The sequence below is a fragment of the Dryas octopetala genome, chromosome 9 (genome assembly GCF_963921425.1).
Source record: "Dryas octopetala chromosome 9, drDryOcto1.1, whole genome shotgun sequence".
Taxonomy (NCBI): domain Eukaryota; kingdom Viridiplantae; phylum Streptophyta; class Magnoliopsida; order Rosales; family Rosaceae; genus Dryas; species Dryas octopetala.
In genome coordinates, this window is record NC_141374.1 from 142,844 (window position 1) to 150,643 (window position 7,800).

At 32.5% G+C, this 7,800-nt stretch overlaps 2 long non-coding RNA genes across 4 annotated transcripts; both read right to left on the bottom strand.

Annotated features, from left to right (window-relative positions):
- Window positions 1–1,632: 1,632 nt before the first annotated feature.
- On the bottom strand, window positions 1,633–3,963 carry LOC147272994 (uncharacterized). Of its 3 annotated transcripts, XR_015119596.1 has the most exons (5): window positions 3,628–3,963; window positions 3,308–3,387; window positions 3,153–3,203; window positions 2,623–2,676; window positions 1,633–2,206 (listed from the first exon to the last, which is right to left on the bottom strand). It is a non-coding gene; the product is annotated as an uncharacterized LOC147272994 (long non-coding RNA). The 3 variants fall into 3 exon arrangements; XR_015119595.1 differs by having other exon boundaries at window positions 1,633–2,676; window positions 3,308–3,367; XR_015119594.1 differs by having other exon boundaries at window positions 1,633–2,676.
- An 11-nt stretch (window positions 3,964–3,974) lies between these two features.
- LOC147272995 (uncharacterized) lies at window positions 3,975–5,256 on the bottom strand. The gene is made up of 4 exons (XR_015119597.1): window positions 4,871–5,256; window positions 4,327–4,445; window positions 4,123–4,179; window positions 3,975–4,003 (listed from the first exon to the last, which is right to left on the bottom strand). It is a non-coding gene; the product is annotated as an uncharacterized LOC147272995 (long non-coding RNA).
- Window positions 5,257–7,800: the final 2,544 nt, after the last annotated feature.

The window sequence follows — 7,800 nt, forward strand, 5'->3', positions numbered from 1 at the left end:
CGTTTAAAAGGAAATCGCGAGACAAGTCAAATTCATCAATATACCATGACGTATAGGCTTTTTCGGCTTTCTGAGGTCGTTTAGAGCCTCAAAACTGCATTTTAAACTTTCCGACATTTTATTTAATTTCGTTTATATTTTATTGGGGTTTATAATTACTTGTGGGCCTTAATTATAAGATTGTTTACTCCTTAGGGTTTCTTTAAGCGTACTTAAGCACTTTTACAATTGCTAGACGATTATTATGTTATTTTATCAAATTAATTATTGAGGTTTTCTCTCAATTTCTTGGTGGATTCCAGGGTCCTTATTCTTTTAGGTTTACGCTTGTAAGCCTTGGTCGATTGTACTACATCATTTACTTTTGTATGTTACTTCTCTCTTTGCATTTAGTTTTACATTTATTTAATTTTTTTGCGTTTAATGTCTATTTTCTTTTATTATCATTGTCATTGAGTACTTTTCTTGAAAGAAATGAAACCTCTACTTTAGCACTTTAAGTATATTTATGCTCTCTAATTGCTTGCCACTTACAAGGGTTAAATGGTTAGATTTGTGGTACACACCACTGTTATTTATCAACCAACCCTAGACAGTGTAATTCATCTTCTTCACTATCTGAGTTCCTATATTAGTCTTTTGATTTACGTACTAAATAAATTAATGCTATGTACAATAAAATATGTTGTCACTTAAATCATCTAAATTAAATTATATACTGATTCTAAGTCTTCATGATCTTCTAATTGAAATTGCTCACTACTACAAAATAGCAATCAGACAACGGATTTTCACCGTTGTCTAAGTTTATAATTTACCGTCGTCTAATCGAGTGTTGTCTATTCATACCCCCAATAGACAACGGATAAAATCCGTTGTCCTGGTGCACCTACAAAACGGTTATAGATGTACCACCGTTGTATATACAACCTTTAAAATCAATGATTTGGAAGATACCGTTGTTGAGTGCCAATTTAAACATCGGTTTATATTTAAAAACCGATGTGTATATATATGTTAAACAACGGTTATGTTAAGTAAAGAATTGGTTTTACAACTATTTTAGGTAGAAACACGAGGTGAAATAGCCATTAAAACAACGGTTTATTGTTAATAACCGTTGTGTAGGCTATTGAAAATAGGTATACTGCCATGTCTATAGGTCTTTCATACTACGTTGTTTACATGAAACCGTTGTATGAATGCATTAAAAACATCAGGTTTTAACCATATAACCATTGTATATACTTATTTGGTACATCGGTTTTGAGTTAGAAACTGTTGTATGAAGGCATTTAGCACAATGGCTTTTTAAGGTTTGTATGGTATGCTTATGGATTAGACAATGGTTTCTGATATTGAACAATTGTAAGTTAAGGGTATAGACCACGCTTTTGATCGAAAAACTGTTGTATAATGTGCCTGTTTACATCTGTTTTAAGAAGCTCCCAATTGTCTTTGACCACAATGCAATTATAAACAAAAATGCACAATCTGATGAGATAGACTGTTTTGGTACAACCATTGTTCCAAATTGATTCCCATCATAATTAACATTCCTAATAAATTATACATTTACAAAATACCATTCACAATAATAAAGAATTGGAATTTATAAAATACCAAATAATATAAGATATTTCAAGATAGTAATTGTATATATGCCTTAACCCAATTCCATTTACAAAACCAACCATGCCATACACAAAAACCCTCCATATATGCCTTTCCAAAATATCAAGCATCAATCTAATCTACCAAATTGCTGCCATATATCAAAAGTATTATCCAGCAAAGCTAGCCTATCAATCATTAATATCCCCAAGCTAATCTAACAAAGTAATCAATCATATATATACTCCAAGCTAGTCTAACTAAACACATGGCCTACAAAATCAAGTCAAAAAGGTGTCATATATGCAATAATCCAACATTAGTCTACATATACTACCCCACAAAGTTTGCCCATTTAGCCCGGACTTCATTGATATCTAGCTTCTTGGGTATAAGTGTTGTCCTTCCTCCGCTCCCACTGAAACAAGGCAGAAATGGAGTACTAATTAAAAATAAAATTCAACCCAAAATGCAAACCTTCACAGCAGCAATATTCCTTGATGATAATTTAGCAGGTCGTTCTTTTGCTACTCTGACCACACCATCCAGGCTGCTTATAAACTTCTCGACATCATAAATCTCTTCGAAATTCCTGAAATTTCAGTTAAATTAGTTGCCTGCCAAAACCTTTATGTAGATCCAACCAAGAGAAGGTCATCAGTCTACCTTTTTTCACAAGAAATTAGTCTACCTTCATTGATCCACCACATTTCCCTTCCCCACCCACCCAAAATAAGCAAAATAAACATAATTTTACCCCAGAAAAAAAAAAAAAAAAAAGACCCGAAGATGAAGATTCTTTTCCATGGATCAAAAGAATAATAAAAATGTTCACCATATTGTTCATCCAAGCAGTTCGCATATACCAGTACATTTTTTATTGTGACGAACGGGCAACAACTAACACAAGCACAATGACAACAGAAACACTGGAAAGAGTATTACTAGTTCCGAAACTAGAAGTAATGATGGGAAAGCATGTTTTCAGTAGACCATTAGCTGACTAACCTCTCATCCCCTGGTTTGCTCCCTCTAATGTCAGGAAGTACAAGAGTTGCTCCCCTGGACAAAAAAGGACCGTTCAGAACTTTTAATTCAAGAACATTTCTTGGAACATGAAATTGCTATTTCCTGGCTCTCAAGTACTTTATTGATCAATTAGCATCAAAACTATATTTTTCCTTATGTGTTTTCCTTTATTGGCAAAGCATATCATCCTATTTCAATAATTATTGTCCAAGTATATGAAAATTTTCCTGACTCATTTTTCCTACTGGATACACCTGCCCACAGTTTCAATAAAATGAACAAAGCTTGAAATCTATAAATCGATGAATCCTCAAAAATCTGAACCAAAGCAGAAGTGATCATTATTGACAGCATACCTTAAGATCAACCAAAAAATTGGAAAGTAAATCAAGAACTCATATAAACAGATGCAAGTAGAAACAATATAAAATTTAAGGACTCAAAAGTTACATAATCAAGTTCCAAGAATTTAAAATCAAGCATATTGACACTTGGACAGAAAGACTTACGGGCGTATGACATATTTTGGTTTCCCTTCAACATCTTGTCCTATTGGAGCCCTAGAGTTAGAAGAACACATCAGAAAAATTAATTTCAGTAATACACTTCCTATAAATTGGAACTTCATGACAAAGCAGAGTTACTTATAAACAGCAAAGTATACCTCGTAATGATGCATGAAGCAACATCTAAACCCAACTTGGCAGTAGGATCAAACGTAAATCTGCCAATTTTGGGAGAAAACTACAAGAAATCTGTTACTAGGAATATAAAAATCTAATTGCATGTGTATAACATAGTCATTAATGGTTGGGATTTCATATGACCAGATTGAGTTGGTTATAGAAATTGCAACTTAATTTTTAACCCACCCCCCATTTCACCTCATGAGTGAGTAAGCAAACGAATGAGAGAAAGAGAGAGAGAGAGAGAGAGAGAGAGAGAGAGAGAGAGAGAGAGAGAGAGAGAGTCTAGGAGCTATACCTGAATAATTGAGTATTGTGGCTAACCCTTGAAGTGTCTTGCAACTTAAATTCAATCCACTTATTGGGATTAAGTGCTGAAAACACATTAAAGTATCTATTTAAAAGTATCTATTTAGCATGAGCAACATAAGGGTGAAAATTTTGATATATGACAATCCAAGATTAAGCTTCATATAATAAGTTGATAATACTTTAAAATAAAACTAAGTTAATTACCAATATAAACAAAATCCTTTTAGCTAAATATTTAGTCTTAAAAAAGTCCAACCAACTTTCATATTGTAATGCTCAACTTCTGTGTGTGTGGGGAGAGAGAGAGAGAGAGACTCACCAACTTTTGGATCAGTCAGTTCTTTGATTTCATGTAGATAAACCTGTGAAAAAATAAGAGTACTTAGTTCTCAATACAGAAGAACAACACATTTACTGAAATGATAATTGCAATAATCATTCATAAGTGACTAAATTTTACTGATATTATATTGGAAGTTACCTGAAATAGAGTGAGAGTGTTGAGAACAAAACATGCATAATCATTAGCATATAGCAGCTACAAGAAATCAAAAAGATAAATTAAGATAAAATAATTGAATAAATACAATGGTTTTAGCTAATTTATTAGGACTATCGAAATCAATGAAAAACTGAATTGATATAAAGAACATGAAGTATCCAATTTGATATATAAAGTATCTACCTGTATAACTCAGCAGCTCTTGATGTATACTTAGCCTCAATTTTGCCTCCATCAGCCCATCCATGCTGCTTAAATAAAAGCTGTGCGCGGTTGTTTCCCCCAAAGCTCATCGTTCTCAGCTGCTCAAATGTCCATGAGTCAAAATTTGTAGATCTATATCCATAATAACACATAACCGTAAGCTATGTGTTTGAGTAGGTAATGTCTATTACAGATGAGGTTTTGAATACAACTTTGAAAAATGATTCACAGAATTTCTATAATAATACAATAAAAGCATTTAGCAGTAGTGTGATTTCTTAATAGCACTGATACCGTTAGTTCCAACATAAACGAATAAATTTAAACCTCAACCATAACCTTCAGATTTTCAAATAATGAGAAAGAAATTGAAAAAAAAAATTAAAAAAACATCAAATGAGAATGAAATCTATAAAAGCCCTAAATTCAGAAAAAGTCAAAAATCTAGTATTGCTTTATAAACCTTAAATCATCAACAAATTTGTAAACCCTAGTTCAGCTTATGAAAAAAGCACAGACGCACCTTAGGCAGTTACCCACAATGTTCAGAGAGGACAATACTGATGGGTCCTTTGCAATGGGAATGAAAGGACCACAATGGGTGAGAGCGTAACACAAAGGCTCTGCAACTCACGCAAAGCTTTGAAAGGACGGTGATTTTTCCTAATCTCTTGAGGGAGGAGGTGGAGTTCGATTTGGGCATTTTAATTTTAAGAGTGTAGGAGGCTTTGAGAGAGACAGAGAGAGCACAGATCGAGAGGGTTTGTGAGAAAGAGAGAGCACCAGAGAAGGAGATAGACCAGCAGAGAGGGTTTGAGAGCAAGAGAGAATGAGAGAGAGCAGATCGAGGGATCGAGAGGGTGTGAGAGCTTTTTTTTTTTTTGCCCAGAGAGTTTGAGAGCTTTTATCATGAAAAACCCAAAGAGTGCGTACATGGTGGTGAAAGGGCGACACAATGGTGGTGAAAGGGCGACACAATGGTGGTGAGGGAGTGAGGGACGGTGATGGGTGATGGCCATAATCAGAAGAGAGAAAGAGAAAGAGTGAGCAAAGTGAGAGTGCGGGAGGTCTGGGTTTTGGGAAGAAGCAAGTCTGGGTTTGAGGGCACGAGGAGGAGGAGGTCTGTGTTCTGTTTGAGGGGTTAAAGGCGCGATGGTTTTTTTCATTAACGCGGGCGTGTATTTTGTCAAATACAAAGACCCGCAAATTTTTTTATTTTTCTGTAACTTGTCCAACACAACAGTTTTACTTAAAACTATTGTGTTTAATAATTTAAGAAAATTCATCCGACCAAATAGCATTGGATATGATACCTTCATATAACAGTTTATTAAAATCCGTTGTGTGTTAAATTAAGATAACGGACAAAATAAGAACCGTTGTCTATTGACTGTTGTCTATTTATACAATTGTAGTAGTGGCTCTCTATTAGTTGTATTTTTTCTCTAGATGTTTTTCCTAGTTTGGGGGCATTTAGGTTTAATATTTCCTACTTCTCCCCCTAAGTAACATTTGCTTTTCTTGTTATCTTTATACCTATATTTCCTTATCCATGGTTTATTATGATTTTTTTCTAAATTTCTTAGGGATATATTTACGTTTTCTAAATGTTCTAGAATGTCTAATGCTAAATGTATCTTTATTTTTTCTATAATGTTTTGTATAAGACTTTTTTTTTAAGGTTTTTTATATGCCCTTACATGCTTATCTTTTCTGTGACAACGATATTACTTTGATAAATCTATATTTTTATAACTCATATAAAATTGCTTTCTTATTGTCTTTCAGCTTTTATTTGACTAAATATATTATGCTCTTAGTATATCATGCATATACATGTTGTACTTTAGGTCCTATTGTTGTTTCTGTTTTCCAAGGGTGTTTCTGCCATTCTGACCATATTTTCTCTCCTATTGGTCATTTTATTTGTGTTATATATGTATCTAATACATTTACATCTGTTGTTCTCCATGTTTTACCTAAATATCAAAAGAGTCTCTAGTATAATTTCCTATATACTGTAAATCACAAATTTGTAATTGTTCTAAATTTAAGTGCTCTAATTTGTTCTTGCTCACTTACGTACTCTATTTAACCTATTACTTTTTATCAATTTTGTAATTGTTCCTATATTAAAATCTTGTTTTTCTTGCAAATGCATATTAGGATCTTGTACTTTCATTGTTTGAAAAATAATCAAAAACCATTCCTTCTAATGTATGCTAAACAATCTAACATATTTTGCTTAGTACTAAAATATAAGATTATTGTTGCATGTACACATCTTTTTTCCCATTATTCTATTGCTTTTCCCAATCTTGAGGATCTAAATTATCTAAGTTTAATATATTAATTTCTTGCTAGGTTTACATGCATGTTCTAAACTGGATATGTCATTCTATTTCTTTTTGGCTTTGTATCTATATCTACATATATAATTTTGAAATCTATTTTCACTCTGCTCCTTGTATTGCTCTTATGTTCTCTTAAGTTTTTGCTTATCTATCATTGCTGGATCTATATTTGCTTCTGCATCTCTCATTTCCTGATCTATAGTTGATGATGCTAATCCTTTTAATGCATTGCATTGTTTTATCATATTTTTGTATTCTTGTTGTCCTAACAGCTTTTCTAATCCAAAATCTTAAACAAATTGCTTAATTAATTTCATCTTCTGTTTTATCATACAATCTTAATTCAAATATATGTGCCATATTAATCTAAACACTCTTCACTAGTTAAGGTATCATGTCCAGGCACGGATCCAAGGGTGGCTAGGACAGGCTATTAGCCCATCCAATTTTTTTTTTTTTCTTCATATAGGACTATGTTAAGCCCCTCCAATAATAACCCATACAGCCCTTACCCTTAGTCTAATACCCCAAATTCATTATATATGTTTGTGTGATTGTGTAGTATTAACATGTTCTCTAAAAATTTGGGAAATATCATTAAAACAAAGGAGATTCTATCGAAATTTTTAGAAATTATTTCCACTAAGGAAAATTAGCTTCAAGTTTAGCCTACCCAAGAATAAAATCCTAGATCCGTGCTTGATCATGTCTGCGATAAGTGCATCTAAAATTTCATCATAATGATTTTCTAGTCTATGTCATCTATTGCCATATGTATCTAGTCTACTTCATTTTCTAAGTCATTAGGTTCTTCTAATTGTTTATAATTAGAAATTTGATACATGCATCTCCTGAATAATTTTCAAATGTTTGTGCTTTATCTTGATTTCTACCTCCTGCTTTCTTTAAATTAGGTAGTGACCTTTCAGTTTTTTTTTTTTTTTTTTTTTTTTTTTTTTTTTTTTCTAAAAAGCTATTATCTACCAGTCGATCTTACTTCTATCATATTTAACATGCTTACTGTTAAATTTTTTACTATGTCTTGAAATTCTATATTAAACTTATAGTTAAAATTATTTACTACTTTGCCTATTATACA